At 40.4% G+C, this 17,745-nt stretch overlaps 1 protein-coding gene across 5 annotated transcripts in view; it reads right to left on the bottom strand.

Moving 5' to 3' along the window:
• The window catches only part of SNTG1 (syntrophin gamma 1), a 543,852-nt gene that overhangs the window by 59,718 nt on the left and 466,389 nt on the right, over positions 1-17,745 (bottom strand). The gene's annotated exons all lie outside the window — the stretch shown is intronic.

Below are 17,745 nucleotides of genomic sequence, written 5' to 3'. Positions count from 1 at the left end.
ACTGTAAAGATCTATGCCTCAAACTTAACATTATAGTTAGGCATTGCTAACTTTATACATACTGCATTAACAGGTGAAAGTTCAGGAATTGCAAAGGAAAGCTTGGGCCTAAATGCTGGCATCTGAAGGAATTTGAAACACGACATTATGTTGAGAGCTGTGCATTTTATCAACATACTGTACTAGGATTTACAGAAAACCACACGAATAACTTTCAACATCTTAACAAGCCATTTCTCAAAAAGGGTACAATAGCTTTTTTTTTTTAAAGTAATGAAGCATCTATAAAATATGTCTTCTATTTATCCATAAAAGAGATCAAGCACAAAATAAGATATGACTTTTTAAACTACTCTGCCAAACTCACCAACATACCCCACTGTACCCCACCAATGGAGCGACAGAAAACTTCAGTGTAAATAGTAATTCTGTCCGTGGCCTCTCTACTGAGACCTCCAGGAAAGAGTCCATATTTCTGCTAGTTTACTAAAGCCAGTATTAAAAGATATACACTGTTATAGCCAGCCAGAAGAGATTTCTGTTCATCCCAATAGTAGAGTTGCTCTCTTTACGATTGTTTGCCCATAATTTAAGATCCAGGGAGAAGAGATTACATAGACTACCAAGACAGACATTTGATATCAGACTGTATAAAAATATAGCATTAAATAGTTGACAGGATTTAAAATTGAGATATTCGCAATGAAATCCACCATTAACAAAAATTTATCAATGAATTTTTTAAACAGCACTTTGAAAAACAGGAACATTGTGAGTTAAAATTCTGGCACACAGTTCACGCAAACACACTTGTGAAAACAAGAAAAGCAGCACCCAGAAGGATCACAGTGCAACAAATTCATTGTCAAAAATGACAGGCAACAAGGTCACCACCTAAACTCAGCACATATGGCATCAGCGATAAAAATAAATGCTTTTGGCTTTCAAGGCAGGTGAGGTCATATCTTAGGCCACGTCCAGACTAGAAATTAAAATCGATTTTAGATACGCAACTTCACTACGTGAATAACGTAGCTGAAGTCGAATTTCTAAAATAGAGGTACTCACCAGTCTGGACGGCGCTGCATCGATGTCCGCGGCTCTCCGTGTCGATTCCGGAACTCCGTTCGGATTGATGGAGTTCCGGAATCGATGTAAGCGCGCTCGGGGATCGATACACCGCGTCCAGACTAGACGCGATATATCGATCCCCGAGCAATCGATTTTAACCCGCCGATGCCGCGGGTTAGTCTGGACGAGGGCTTATATTGGACCAACTTCTGTTGGTGGGAGAGACAAGCTTTTGAGCTTAGACCTCTACCAGCTGAATTAAAAGGAAGTCTCAGTTAGCTACAGCTCATTAGTGTCTGTATCCACTGTACATCAGATATTAGAAAGTGACTTAGTGTGTGATTCAAAACCTACTGAAGTCATAAGGAGTCTTTCTATTTACATCAGATAGCAATGGATCAGGCCCATAAACACAGACATTTGAACCACAACCACACAGGGGGTAGGTACTCAGATACCATGGAAATGTGATGGCAGTTGTGAACTGTATACATTCTCGGAGGCTCAGATCCTCAACTAGTGTAAATCAGCATAGATCTTTAAAAGACAATGGAGTCATGATGACTTACATCAGCATAGGATCTGGTTCTCTGCATGTAAGAGAGCACAGTGTGAAAATACAATGTACAAAATACAATATTCGTTCATGCACATTTACAAACTATACATAGATCTTCCACAAACTAGACTATTTATGATGTTTCAAACTCCTTATGGAATAACATTCGCCTGAATTGATGTATTTATGTAGGATTCCTTGTAAGAATGATTATCTACCCAAACTATCATGGTCATATATGCTGAGAAGTGAACACAATATGTGAAAAAAAGATCAATTATTACTTTGGGACAGAATCACTTTCCCGTTCCTTTGCTTTTGCACCATTCAGGCAGTGTAAAAAGTGAGAAGTCCACCAGTCAGTCCCCTTGTGGGATGTTCCCTGGCATGGAGGGTCTCCCAAGGGTGTGTAGAGCTGATATAGCTGACTTCCTCTAGCCTCTGGTACAGGGGGCGAGGGAAGGGGATTGGCTGGAATGCTCTGCACTCTGGCTATCCTCAACTGCACTCTGATCCTTCAGGGACCACAGCCAACAGAGACAAGTTAGAGGAGCACCCTATAGTGTTCTAGCCTGCACTGCGGCTGAGGGAAAGAATCCGTTTGTTGGTCCTCAGTTTCTCTTTTTCTCCTGTATTGTGTTGCTCTAGATGACTGAGGGAGGGAGGGATGTCTTCCTTAGCCAGGTTCACACAGAGTCAGTTGAACTATCCTGCTCTCTCTGGGCTCTCACTGATGAGTAGCAGCAAAGAATCCTGTGGCACCTTATAGACTAACAGACGTTTTGGAGCATGAGCTTTCGTGGGTGAATACCCACTTCGTCAGATGCATGTAGTGGAAATTTCCAGGGGCAGGTATATATATGCAGGCAAGCTAGAGATAATAAGGTTAGTTCAATCAGGGAGGATGAGGCCCTGTTCTACCAGTTGAGGTGTGAAAACCAAGGGAGGAGAAACCGGTTTTGTAGTTGGCAAGCCATTCACAGTCTTTGTTTAATCCTGAGCTGATGGTGTCAAATTTGCAGATGAACTGAAGCTCAACAGTTTCTCTTTGAAGTCTGGTCCTGAAGTTTTTTTGCTGCAGGATGACCACCTTAAGGTCTGCTATAGTATGGCCAGAGACCAACACCTACAAAATCTCCACCAAGCATTCTCAAAACTACAATACCCGCATGAGGAAATAAGGAAACAGATCAACAGAGCCAGACGTGTACCCAGAAGCCTCCTACTGCAAGACAAACCCAAGAAAGAAACCAACAGGACTCCACTGGTCATCACATACAGTCCCCAGCTAAAACCCTTCCAATGCATCATCAGGGATCTATAACCCATCCTGGACAACGATCCCACACTTTCACAGGCCTTGGGTGGCAGGCCAGTCCTCGCCCACAGGCAACCTGCCAACCTGAAACATATTCTCACTAGTAACTGCACACCGCACCATAGTAACTTTAGCTCAGGAACCAATCCATGCAACAAACCTCGATGCCAACTCTGCCCACATATCTACACTAGTGACACCATCACAGGACCTAACCAGATCAGCCATACCATCACCGGTTCATTCACCTGCACGTCCACCAATGTAATATATGCCATCATATGCCAGCAATGCCCCTCTGCTATGTACATGTAGTGGGAGACTACTGGCGAGGTGACAACCCCTATGCTTCTCTCCATAGTGAAAATATTCCAATTTATCAACTTGTAGAGCACCACTTAGCAATCTCATTTTTCAATAATAATCAAATACTAATTTTCTTAACAGCCATCTCAAAGGCCAGAAGTTAGAGCCCAAGGGCCATAAGTGTCCCCTAGTCTCCAGATTGGACACCCCTGGGTTAGAGGGACAAATCATGACACTTTTATACTTGGATGGTAGCAAAGAATTAAAAATAAACATGATCTCAAAATATGCACACACTACTAACAACTTAGACGGTACATGGAATTGAATCTATCGCCATCATATTTAAACACTGATAAATAAGCCAGGGCTGGAGCTGTGGCTATGCTCCCCACATAGCCCCACAATGGGGATCACAGCCGGGGCTGTGTGCTCCTGCCCCGCAGTTTGTGACAGGGGCCGCAGCCAGGGCCGTGGGCTCTTGCCCCGGCTGTGATCCCCATTGTGGGGCTATGTGGGGAGCATAGCCACAGCTCCAGCCCTGGCTTCAACTGTGGGCAGCTGAAGAAGTCACAAAGGTCTGGTAAAGTCACAGAATCCATGACTGTCATAACCGCCATGACTAGCCTTACTAATAAATAATAACATATTACCTACTGAAAACACTCCTGTAACTCTTGTCCAATGACAGTAATATTGCTGCACGTTCAGTCATAACAAGTTTGTTTGAAAGCGTACTAGTGTTAGATGTTTACACCACATATTGTACCAGAGCAGTAACCACCCATGGCAGGGTGAATGGGGCAGCCACCCAGGGCACAAAGCCAGGGGAGGGAGGCAGAAAAATGGGACGGATGAAAAAAGAAAAGGTAGGAGGCAGAGCCCTGCAGTGGGACCGGGATCCACGGGTCCCATTACCATACCTGTCACCCTTACTTTTGTGCCTCTGCGGGTGGTGGCAATACCATGCCACCCTTACTTCTATGCTGCTTCTCATGGCAGTGCTGCCTTTGGAGCTGGGTGGCTGGAGAGTGGTGGCTTCTGGCCAGGTATCTAGCTCTGAAGGCAGCGCTGCCGCCAACAGCAGTGCACAAGAATGGCATGGTTTGGTAATGGGACCCATGGGGTCCCAGTCCTGCTGCAGAGCTGTATCCTCTACCATGTTATTCGCCCATCCCATTTTTCCACCCCTACTCCCCCAGCTTTGCACTTTTGGCGGCTGCCCCGCTCACCCCACCCTGGTTATGACCCTGATGGCTACAACTGTGTTGAGAACTTCAAGAAAAAACACATTTCAGAGCAAAAAATAGGTATTTTTTTAAACTTTCATAACTAACATAACAAGCACAGGTGTGCTAGGGCTATGAACTACCAAGCCTAGTAGTGCTGGGACTGAGCCCAGGCAGGCCTCCACACACACAAATTAACCACTGAATAGCATACACAGGGACAGGAGAATAGTGCCTATCTTTACAAGGTTGGATTTAACACATCAGGATTTCATGGCCACACTCATATAAGTAAATGAATCTATTTAGCAAGGGGCCTGATAAAATGAACATGTAAATGTGCAGAGTTTTGCAAAGAGTGAGCCTCTTCATGCTAACAGGACTCTGAGCTATATTTATTCCTCAGGCCATTTTCCTTCTGCTAGGCAAAAGTTATCTAGCAGCTGAGCAGCACTCCTCAATGCAGGATTAAGTTCCCTTGTAGTCCCTGCACTTTTCATTACTTTTTCACCTGTGCATAGGTGTGCAACACTCCAAACCTGTCCCTATGTATCTAATTGTACTTTCTGTTTACTAACGAATAAGCAGGTCAATGGACAGACCAAGGTGCGTGTCAATTTTTTTAACAAAAATACTATGCGCCCGTACCAAAAAGTTATTCGTTCAGGGTAGTATGCCCTCCCCCCGAAGGCATGAAAAGCATTTAGAAAACCTCTAAAGGATGCTGCAAATATGAGATAAAAAAGTCTGGAGTCTTGTATGCTGAGCTGGACTAAGATGCCATCCTTATTAACTAACTTTTCATCTCATGGAAGTTGTTTTGTTGATAAGATGTTTCACTTCAATATAACTATAATGCACTCAGACACTCGCTTAGTGATTATCATAATCTTGTTCTTTTATTATCACTTATTAGTCTGCGGTGGCCTTTACTGAACTTTGTGATGACTTCATATGTGCTGTATGAGACTAATAATGATTTAATGGTAGTATTTGCCTGGGACCACAATTAAAAACAAATTCTCTGGGAAAGAATTGTCACAAGAAGGGAAAGTTGTACCAGTTTCCTGACTCTCCACTCAAAAAAGGTCATTTTATCTATCCATTTATTTATTTATAACCACAAAAAGTCCAAAGAAACAGCTTTGCAGCAAAACTAACTGTCAGGAAGGTCTTTGGCTCATGTCCACATGCTGTGTAATCCAGCATCCCTGCTGTCAGGAGGGGTGACTCCTGTTTGCCAAGTTAATAATGATGTACCTATTAAGTAAGAGCAATAAATTTCTCCAAGGGAAACTAGCATGGTTCATTAACTTGAAAAGATCAAGTTAAAGTGGAATACTTCACAATCATCAGACAGTGGCATTATCTTCAGATCTCTCCAGAAAGTCTTTTTTCTCTAAAAACTCCATGCTCTCCAGATAAACACTGCTCCTTTTTTGAAGTGCTCACTACCTTTTATTTTACTTAAAATATAGCTGGTAAACACTAGTAAGTAATCATCCAATATGGGAATGGACTGAGCTTCCACGGCAGTCAATGGAAGTTGAAAGTGCTCAGAACCTAACCGTACCTACTCAGCAACAGCTTCCAAGACTGGGTGACCAAAGTGTATCTAACTCACATGGATCATTTTGGGCTAGACTAAATCCCTTCCTCATGCTGGTGAACCATTTTTGCAGTCCCATTGGCGGCAACACTCATCAGCATGAGTAAGGCATTCACAATCTGTCCTGAGGAGAGTTATTGGGCAAAATAGACTCTCTGGTATCAGGTGACTTTAATTTCATTCTTTAAATAGATATTCAGTTCAGCTACCACTTTCACATTAATGGAAATGATTTTATCATAGCAACATTTTATATTATGTGGATGGGAAAAAGTTGATAAGATCCTCTGCTCACTGGTGAAGCCAGCTCAATGACCTCTTTGCAGCAGAAATGCAAAGGGGGCTTACCAGCCACAGTAATTGGGCCCAATACTTGACTAGGTCCTTTAAAAATAAAAAGCATTATACATATGTAAGCATTAATTCTAGAACACATTAGGTGTAAAGAGAAGTTAAAAAAACAATTTAGCAGGCATTTTGCACCTCCAGTCATCATTTATTTAGTAACTGAATATTAATTAGTTCTTTACACTCTGTGCCCAAGTTTATTATTATTTTAGATATTACTCTTCCCTCACATTTAGCTGCTGGGTATTTCTGCATAAATAGATAACTCCACTTTCTAAGAGGTTCACATGCTCCCTTTTGTATTCCTCTTTTTAAGAACACTCTTCCATGGCATCACAATTAGTTACTATGGAGATGATTTTGATAGCACTTACAAACAGCAAGAGCAATTTCACTTCAGAGTAACAAAGATATTGTTTCATAAAACATTCTTATTAATAAATAATAGGGAAGAGAAGGCATAACATAATGAACATGTACACACACACACACATATGCACCCAGTATCTGCTTCCTGTACTGTTATTTTTCCCAGATTTCTGTTTGGTGAAAATAGCCCCTGGTATTTATTTGCTGAGAGACATGCTGAGAGGTGTGTGTGTGTGTGTGTGTATGCTGAGATTACATACCTTTTCTAACATTGCAAAGAAGCACTAATGGCAGTTTTCACCAAATGGATATCTGAGAAAAGCCTTAGTACAGATGAGTGGTGCAGTGAGATGCAATATGCTTAACATTACCTTGGAGATGCTGAGCTGCCAATGAAGGTCAGCATGCTGCAGGGTCATGTCCTTGAATATTACATATTAGTATAGGTGGAAAAAATAGTGAGGTCCAAAGTTAAGGTTGCCTGATATAAGACCCTGTTTAGATTTGCTTATAACTTTGCCAAACTTTAACTGTTTGAGCTGATATTTTCCATGAAAGGTGTCTGCTTCAGGCTGAATGTTCTTATTAAGTATCAGCTAAAAGAGTTTATTCAATTCTGAGAACAAGGTTACAAAAAACTACATTGTTTTGCCCATATTAAAGAACTTCATACAACAGTGTTGTTGACAAGCTCTGGTGTTTCCATGCTTTGCAGCACAGACTTCAAATTGGGTGGTGATGGTGGGATTGATGTCAAGGATGTGCCTTTTGCCATACCCATAAAAATCTGTCATAATTTGGCCAAGTTAATTGCTTTTTCAAAATGGTAGTTCACATGCACTCAGTAGAGACTTGACAGCTAAATTCCCTGAAGAGTGCACACTGAGCATGCTCCATCTCCACAGGGCAAGTGAGTTTGCTCCATCTCAGGGTTGCAGTTGTCAAGCAGAACTTTCCCTGCCATTACTCCTCCTGCAGGGGGCTGCAGGTACTGAGAATAAGGAGAATGGTTTCTCCTGTTATCTCAGTGTTATCTGATGATGCCCAGATAATATGGAAAGAAGGATGAGGCAGTCTGTCTTGAATGCAGAGTGCTGAGGAATGGGGTGAGAGAGATACAGGGTGTACGTTGGGGCATAGGAACAAGAGTTCAGGGTACAACGGAGTTATCAGGAGTAAGAAGGGGCAGGAAGACAAGGGGACATATGACTGTGGGTTTGTTGGGGGGGAGTATAGGAAGGAGTAGAGGGAAAGGGGAGGATAGGAGCAAACTGGGGTTAAGCCAGGAACCATGGAGAAAGGAAAACATGGCAGATTAAGGAGCGGGAGCCCAGAGAAGTGACACAAGAATCCATGGGGATAGCAGCAGGAGAAAGGACAAGAGCAGGAGTTGAGGAGGTGGGGAGAGGAGAGGCTGAGGCATGCAGGAACAGAAATGACTGATTACTAGAGCACATTGCCCTACAGAACATGAAAATTTACTAAAGTAAACAAGACTTTTGTCTCTGTTACTCGACCTATCAATTAATACAGCCTCCCAGGGTTGGATCCCTGGCTTGACTAGATTGCTCTGGCAGCTTAAAAACAGACTAAAGGCAGCTGAAGTGGCTAGCTGAGAATTTTCTTTGCACTGGGGACTCTTTCAAATGTACATAACTTGTATAGCCAGCTCTTCATCCTTGCTTTTTCATCCCTCGGCACAAGAGCTGTGGCCAGTGATTCCTCCCTGCCTGAATATTCCTTTGGCAGTATTCACAGCTAGTAGTATTTTAAGTAACCTTGAGGCTGTTTAAAGTTATTTCTTGAGACCATATTGGTCCACAGCAACTATGCTGATTGTCAAATAGATATAATCAGAAGACTGGATTCTTCATATACTATCTGTAGTGTATTTTTGTTCGCACTGGTCTGTCACGTTATCTGAATGCACAATTGTTTCCTGTATTTCTCCCTTTTTCTCATCATAACTATTTATATAACAAAAACATACTGTAAAATGAGTTATTTTTACCACCAAGAGTAATTATTCTGTGCTGACAAAGTTAAGGTCAGAGGCGGCTGTTCTAGCTAGAGGTTTAATTTGAGTAAAGAATGCATCATTAGAGCACCCAAGATAAAAATGAAAAGAATTGCATTTAGTGAGTCATGCACACAGGGATAGTTGGGAAGTGAGAGTTTGAAATATGACTTGAGCCTTCTGTGCCTTCAAGTTGGAACCGATTAGGAAAATAGTAAGGAACTAACTGTACTGATATGAATAATACCTTGCATAAACTCCAGCTGTTCACCATCCTGACACCTTGCCTATATGGACATAATCGTTCCCTATTTCATTTCAGAGCTAATTTGCCATCAGACTACAATTACTGCTTCATGTCAAATAAAATAGCATTTTTACTGTAGGTCTCAAAACATCTGTGATTTGACACCCAGGAAATAGAGAGGAGGTGATCAGACTACAGAAGGGATTTACTCATGATTGAAAGTGGAGTCTTCCATGATGGTAAAAATTAACTTTAGGAAATAAAGGCAATTATGACTATCCTGGATATAACATTTTAATCTAATTTGATTAACCTGCCTAAAAGATCATACCATACTAGAATAAAAAGAAAAAAATGGTCTAAATAACAAAATGTCTAATTATGTAGTGCCTTTTATCTCAGAACCTCAAAGCATATTATATTTACACAGGCTAATATTTACAAACACATACCCTAAAAGCACCCACCATTTTAGCTGGATACACATTTTAGGTCTGGGCTCAGAAAATGGGCCTACCTCTGCAGTGGTGCTGTGGCAACTCCTGTCTGTGTCTAAGGGTTTCTCTTGGTTAATCCTGCTGTGTTTAAAGGAAGCCAGAATTGGCTGGTAGTTGGCAGAGCACCACACACAAAAGACATAGTCTGTTAAAACAAGTTTCTTCTTGCTTTTCTTCCATCACTGAAAACATCCCATCCTACCGTCTTCCATTCTTTGTCTTTCTAAGATTTTGAGACACTCTAAATGCTGCATCTTTATCTTGGACAAAACCATCAGTTCTATATTATTCCAGTCACTCCTATATTGAGTCCAATAACTTGTGTTTGAGTAAACCGTATTTTCCAGAAAGGCATCTGGTCTTAATCTGAAGACTTCAAGAGCTGGAGAATCCAGTTAATCCTCTCACTTTTAAATATGTGTCTTATTTCTAATTGGAATCAGTCTAGCTTTTACTTCCAGGCATTGTTTCCCATTACGCTTCTCACTTGATTATGATATATAAGTACATTATGAAGAAAATATCAGGTAGCCCTTTGCCACCTGATATTTTCTTCATAATGTACTTATATATCATAATCAAGACACTTCTTGATCTTCTTTTTGATAAACTAAGCAGATTGAATTCTTACGTCTTTCACTCTATATCAGGGCCATCCTTAGGATTTATGGGGCTCTACGCAGTATTATTAAACTAGTGCCCCTATGCCCGATGGCAGCCCAAGCTCACAGCCCAGTGGGGGAGGGGGAGGAGGGACAAGACAGCAAAGGATAATGAGATGCCCGGCCTGCCTTATGGTGGCGAAGAGCCACAGTTCCCCACAGAGACCCCTCATACCCTCTCCCTCATGCAGAATGGACATGAAGAAGGTACCTAAATAAAAGCACTAAAATTTGGGAATAAAAAATTTCAGTCACAGGTTTTTTGATATGCCCTGAAGTTTGTCAGAGATTTATTTGCAAAAACTTCATAGTAAGGGTGAGTCAGCTGTCCTGCTGAATACAACATTACATATAATGGAATACATGATGCAGCTCTTCTCTGTTTTATATTTTCTTAATCAGTATTTCTAAGATGAATTTATATTTTAAATGTACTCTTAAGCCTTAAGCCAGCATTCCAGATTACTACATATTTAACTCACTGAAACAAAGACATTACTTTAAATTAATCACAGAGGTTTAGTGTGTTCATAACAATGTTCATTGCTTTTAGAAAAAGGGAACACTAATTTACTTTTTGTGATCTTCATAACAATAGACATGTTTACGAAATTTCACCAACTTTAAATAATATGTTTCCACAGATTTTAGGTATAACAAGGATTTTATGTTTTACTAAGGTACTGATTTTGCTGGAGGGTTCTCTTAAAACTAGTTCATCAGATAGTCAGAATTAAAGAAAGGGAAACTCTTTGTCCAGCTATCTGGAAGGGGAGGACTATTGTCCCTTTAAGGGCTCTCTTCAGTGGGGAGTGGGGAGAGCGGCGGTGAAAGGATGGACAGAAAGGACAGGAAGACTTGGAAGCACATATTTTTTTAAACAATAGATATTAAAATGTGTATTTTAGATAAGGGAAGTCTTTTGAAGGATTTATTTAAAAAACTGTATGTGTGAAGATCCAAACATTTAAGGCTAAAGATGATTGTGCATCTAAAAGTCTATGCAAGCATTTTTTAGAGATGTGATTTTATAATCTTCACCAGCCCACTAATGAAATATTTTTAAAGCAAATTTTAAACTAAGGTCCTGTAGACTGACGTGTTCTGTGTAAATATTACAGTCATGCAAACTGTTTTTGTCAGTAAAGTCAGAAACTGACAGTATAAAAATTTATTTGGGCATAAGCTTTCATGGGCATCCGAAGAAGTGAGCTGTAGCCCATGAAAGCTTATGCTCAAATAAATTTGTTAGTCTCTAAGGTGCCACAAGTACTCCTGTTCTTTTTGCGAATACAGACTAACATGGCTGCTACTCTGAAACCAGTATATACCTGGGGTTTGGCAAATGCCTGTTAAATGGTTTCATTACCCCTTGAATGGCTCTTTAACAGTTTCAATGTTGTGCTAATAGGTCTGGCAGACTGGAGGCTTTTTCACTTTTAACTGCTAGATTCCCTCCCAAGGAAGACATACCAGGTTGCAGCAGCCATCTGTGGGAGCCTGCAGGAAGGGTCAGAACATGGATAGGAAAACAAAGGGGTGGATGCTAAGATCAGTGGTGCCCCAAATTTTCAGGTGTCCTACGCAGCTGCCTATGTTGCCTATGCCTCAGGACGGCCCTGCTCTATATGCAGCTCCAAAAATTATTCAAGGGCTGGAAGAAAAAAAAAAGCCATATTTATATTGACTTAATATCCTTTTAATGGGGTTCAATATTACTCTTCTAGGTATTTCACTGAGATATACCTATCTCATAGAACTGGAAGGGACCCTGAAAGGTCATTGAGTCCAGCCCCCTGCCTTCACTAGCAGGACCAAGTACTGATTTTGCCCCAGATCCCTAAGTGGCCCCTCAAGGATTGAACCAATGCTCAAACCACTGAGCTATCCCTCCCACCTTCATTGTCATAATGAACAACTCATTCTAATTTAACTGGAATTTGTTTGATATATGATGCAGTTTGGACCTACTGGATGATATCTGTATTCCATGTTAAAATCTAATATGTCAAATTGAAATTCTTTAGTATGAATAGTCTTTATAAAGTAATGCAGATTTTTCAGTGTACTTAGAAGATTTAGCACAGAGTTCATATTTATTTTGATGAATACTATTGCCTTGATGAAATATTCACATCAGCTTTTGAAATAATTATTTTATTCTAAAAACTTGAAATTAGAATTAATAGGCCACATATTTTAATTGAAGTCAATGGAAGCTGCATTTGATAGTCGCCTAACTTAATTAGGTATATTTTCGACAGAGAAAAAAGGGGATTATAATAACTACATACCTCTTGGTATTATAAGGATTAGTTAGTTGAAGTTTATATAGTACTTTGAATATATTATTCAACATTGTCCTCTAATATTGAGTATTGTAATATTTTGTAGGATCAGGTACTTGTACCACTCTATATGTTTATATGTGATAAGGAAGAAACTAAACTTCCCCACATGAAGAAAATCAATGTCCTGGTCTAAAAGAGAAATTTATGGTGGCAAATGTCTCTAATCACAACCAGTTTGATGGCTCATTAGAGCTGTAGTTGGAGTTGGGAAAAATAAGGGGAGAACTAAAGACAACCTGGGACAAGCTTAGAATAGGTTCTCCCATTGTATCATTGGTGTTATGTAAAGCCTCTGCTCAAAAGTGCTTGTAAGATCTGTAACTTGTATCAAGTTCTGCAACCTTTTTGCAGACTTTGTAAATTCAGTGATTGTTAGCATAGCCTTTAAAGTTTTGTAACCTTTGCAAGCTCTGTAACCTTTTCAAGTTACTTGTATGAACTTCCAAGCTTTGTAATATCCCATCCCTCAGAGAGTGTGTGAATGAGGGAGTGTGAACAAGGGAGTGTATGTGGGACTGGGCAGAGAGGAACTGCAAGGAGAGTGGAGCCCAGAGCCAGGAACCAGGTGTGTCTGATATAATCTGCCCTGACAAGGCAGTCATGAAGTGCTGTAAAGAAAAGAAGAACCTGGTATGCATGAAAGAAACTGGTCTGGGAATGCTTCTCGGTGACGGACTCAGAAAGGAAACTCAGTGCACGTGACAGGAGCTGCTTCTTGATCTACTCAGCAGCCTGGATTCGTGACCGCAGGCAGACACACCAGATCTACCACGCTTCAGCTTCTCAGCCTCCAGGCTGTCTCCGGTAACTCTCCGCCTGTGTAAGTGTGTGGGTGCATGAGGGTATGAATGCAGTGAATGTGTGCGTGTATAAATAAGCTCCATCTCTTTTTTATCTGACCTAACAGCAGCATTGTAATAAAACTAATACAAGTGTGACCCTGGGTTGGTTTTTAGGGGAACAGAGGTAATAATTGGTGTGGCTTGGAATTATAGAAGGGATATTTAGTGGAGAAAGTTGCCAGCATATATCAGGAGAAAAATGCTAATATAGCATTCGAAGCTAAAAAACAATGTATATGCCAGTGATTGAAGTTTTTTAGCCTAACACACTGAAAACATTTTTAAGGGACAACTCATTCTGAGAGAGATGTAGCTAGGTAAGTCTGATATGATCACCGAGATGCAGAATTGCCTGCTATAAAAATATCAGTCAAATAAGTTAAAGTGGGAGGCTTTAAATGTGCATTTTCAAATACATGATTTTGCTAATACTGGCAAGCAAATAAATCCTCAGACACTGGAGAGGAAACACTGTCAAATTACTATCTATGCTTAGGTGAAATGAATAATGCTGGATCTTTGTCACAACTGTCATGAAAGACAAGACATTCGTGGATTTTCAAAAGTTATTCATTGCTTTTGACATTTTGGGACTTGTGTGCAAGTGGGTGCGAGGATTGATTTTACTTACAGCAAAACAAAATTCCTTAGGAGCTGCAAAGCTGCATCCTGAGCTCCATGGGTAATAGAAAACATGAGTTCAGAAACAACTGGTAGAGACACAAGGGATCAAAGCACTGGGCTCTCGCAGCTCTAATTCCCAAAGCATAAGAGTTGTCCCATCCCTGAGATAAACTGAAAATTTCTGTAATTTGGAAAGCCAGTGTGAATAAAAGACAATTTGGCAACTGATTTGCCAAAATACGAGACATTTTAGCATATATTTTCCATGATTTTCTCTCAGAAAACCTACAAGACAAATCCCTGATCCATGTACAATTTGCTAGATGCATCAAGACTCCTGTTGAAAGAGTACTTAATCCTCCATCTCTATTGAGCAAAGCACTAAGCATGTTCTTAACAGGAATGAACATAAGCTTGTGCTTAAAGTTAAGCATGATCAAGTGCTTTTAATGAATCATGGTGTAAAAGATTTTTGTTGTGCCTCCTCTGAAGCATAAAATAACCTAGTTCAGATTCAACCTATTTGATAAATGATTTGTTCTCCTATGACAACTCCAGAGTGGGACACAGTTCATGAAAAAAATAAGGTTTACATATTTGTGTAAATCAGTGGTATTTACAGTTCTGCAGTAGTTCCCTTTGTGATGTGCTTTATAAACATTATTTGATTAGATCTCTCAACATTGTCGTAAGATTGGTTAAAATAGGCATAGTGCTACCTATGAAAAATCTGAAGGTCAAAGATGTTAAATGGCCTGGAGAAAATAATAAGATAAGTCGGTGACAGTTAAGGAACTTTTTCCTAAAAATTGTCATGACACCAAATCCATAGAATATATTTAGAAAAAATATGGTTGGTTGAAATGAGTTTATGAGTGGCTATAAACATAACAACAACAGGGAAGGAACACAAGACAGATTAGGCAAAGACAAGGTTAAAGAACATTTAGATAAATTAGATGTATTAAAGTCAGCAGGGTCTAATGAAATTTGCCCTACGGTACTTAAGGAACTAGCTGAAACAATCTCAGAAGCATTAGCAATTATTTTAAAGAACTCATTGAGAATGGGTTAAGTCCTATCATCCAATCCAATGTCCTTCTTTTATAGGGTTACCAGCCCAGTGGATAGGAGGAAGTAGCAGACATAGAATCACAGAATCATAGAATTGTAGAAGCAGAAGGGACCTTGACAGGTCATCTAGTCTACTCCACTGCACTCATTGAAGGACTAAGTATTATCTAGACCATCCCTGCAAGGTGTTTGTTTAACCACCCTAACAGTTAGGAAGTTTGTCCTAAAGTCCAACCTAAACTGCCCTTGCTGCAATTTACGCCCATTGCTTCTTGTCCTATCCTCAGAGATTGAGAACAATTTTTCCCTCCTCCTTGTAACAATCTTTTATGTACTTGAAAACTGTTATATCCCCTCTCGGTCTTCTCTTCTCCAGACTAAACAAACCCAATTTTTTTCAATCTTCCCTCACAGGTCATGTTTTCTAGACCTTTAATCATTTTTGTTGCTCTTCCCCGGACTTTCTCCAATCTATTATCTTGGTATCATATGCAAATTTGTAAGTGTACTCTCTAAGCCATTATCTCAATTACTGATAAAGATATTGAACAGATCTGGACCGAGAACTGATCCCTCCGGAACCCAATTCAATATGTCCTTCCAGCTTGACTATGAACCACTGATAATTACTCTCTGGGAATGGTTTTCCAACCAGTTATACACCCACCTTATAGTAGCTCCATCTGGGTGCCACATTTTAGGAAAGATGTGTACAAATTGGAGAAAGTCCAGAGGAGAGCAATAAAAATGATAAGTTTAGATAACATGACCTATGAGGAAAGGTTAAAAAACTGGGCACATTTAGTCTTGAGAAAAGAAGAATGAGGAGGGACTTGATAACTCTTCAAATATGCTAAGGGCTGTTTAAAGAGGATGGTGGTCAATTGTTCTCCATGTTTACTGCAGGTAGGACAAGTAGTAATTGGCTTAATCCACAGCAAGGGAGATTTAGTTTAGATATTAAGAAAAACTTTCAAACTATAAGGATAGTTAAACACTGGAATATGTTACCAAGGGAGGTTGTGGAATCCCTGTCATTGGAGGTTTTTAAGAATAGGTTAGACAAACACCTGCCAGGGACAGTCTAATATCAGAGGGGTAGCCGTGTTAGTCTGGATCTGTAAAAGCAGCAAAGAGTCCTGTGGCACCTTATAGACTAACAGAAGTATTGGAGCATGAGCTTTTGTGGGATGCATCCGACGAAGTGGGTATTCACCCACGAAAGCTCATGCTTCAATATGTCTGTTAGTCTATAAGGTGCCACAGGACTCTTTGCTGCTTTTAGGGATAGTCTAGGTATACTAGGGGCACCCCCTCAACACAGAAGGGATGGATTAGATGACCTCTTGAGGTCCCTGCCAACCCTACATTTTTATGATTCCCTATACCAATATAAGGGCATAGGTGTATAGAAAGATAATGACACTGGTTATTATATTTGATGATGACAAGTAATCTACTCTCTTTTCCCTCTTTAATAGAGCACTGGTCTATGGAGACTTCCTTATTCTCTCATCTTGCCTCTCATTCGAATCTTAGAATTCCTTTAGGTTTTCCCTTTACATTGTTTGCGCTGATTAACTTTCATGATCATTCCAATATGTATCTAATTAACCTTCCATTTTGCAGTTCTTTACGGATGTCAAGATGAAGGGACTCACCTCCCATATATTAAATGAAAGACGAGGCCTATCCCCCCATTTCTATGTGTAAATTACGGAGTAGGTAAAATTTTTGTTTTCCATCCAAGGGAAAATAAATCTCTGTTTGTTAGAACAGGGCCTCATCCTCCCTGATTGAACTACCTCATTATCTCTAGCTTGCCTGCATATATATACCTGCCCCTGGAAATTTCCACTACATGCATCTGACGAAGTGGGTATTCACCCACGAAAGCTCATGCTCCAAAACGTCTGTTAGTCTATAAGGTGCCACAGGACTCTTTGCTGCTTTTACAGATCCAGACTAACACGGCTACCCCTCTGATACTCTCTGTTTGTGGAAATTCCTGCATATCATCCCATCAAATAGTATGCAAAAGGCTTGCTTCCCTATGGAAAGGGCCACACAATTTGCTCATAAACTTGACAGATCCCCAGGTATCTATGGAAAACCAGGGTAACTTTCCTTGGCTCCTGAGAAGAATAGTTGTGTTAGAACCCCCTGGATTTAGCTGCTTCTGTAACCACAAAAAGGTGTAGTGTGGGGGAGTGGTATGTAGTACAGGTAACAGACTGTGCAGTTGGAGGGTTTTTTCCCCCTCCGAGGCTATCCATTTCTCTCCTTTGCAGTTTATGGAGAGGGTGCTGAGAGGGTGGCTGAGTCCCTCTTCTGTCACAGAAGGGACGAGATTTTCTCTATGTTGAAAGCTAAGCAAGACAACTTAGGCTAAAGCCTTTAAAAAATTCCAGCATGAGCACTGCATTCACGACTGACATTCCTTCCCCCTCACCCAAACTCATTCCTTAAGGAAAACAAATTCATGACAAAAGAAGTACACAATGTACTATAGAAGGGACGGGGTTTGGACATGAGAATAGACAATGCAACTAAGTCATTTTTCTTAGCTGCATCTATTTCAGTTACATCCATGGAGTGTGTCTAGAAGGATGCACTGCTAAA

This window comes from Gopherus flavomarginatus, chromosome 2 (assembly GCF_025201925.1).
Source record: "Gopherus flavomarginatus isolate rGopFla2 chromosome 2, rGopFla2.mat.asm, whole genome shotgun sequence".
Lineage (NCBI taxonomy): Eukaryota > Metazoa > Chordata > Testudines > Testudinidae > Gopherus > Gopherus flavomarginatus.
The sequence above is the reverse complement of the archived record's forward strand: the minus strand, read 5'-3'. Positions and strand labels throughout refer to the sequence as shown.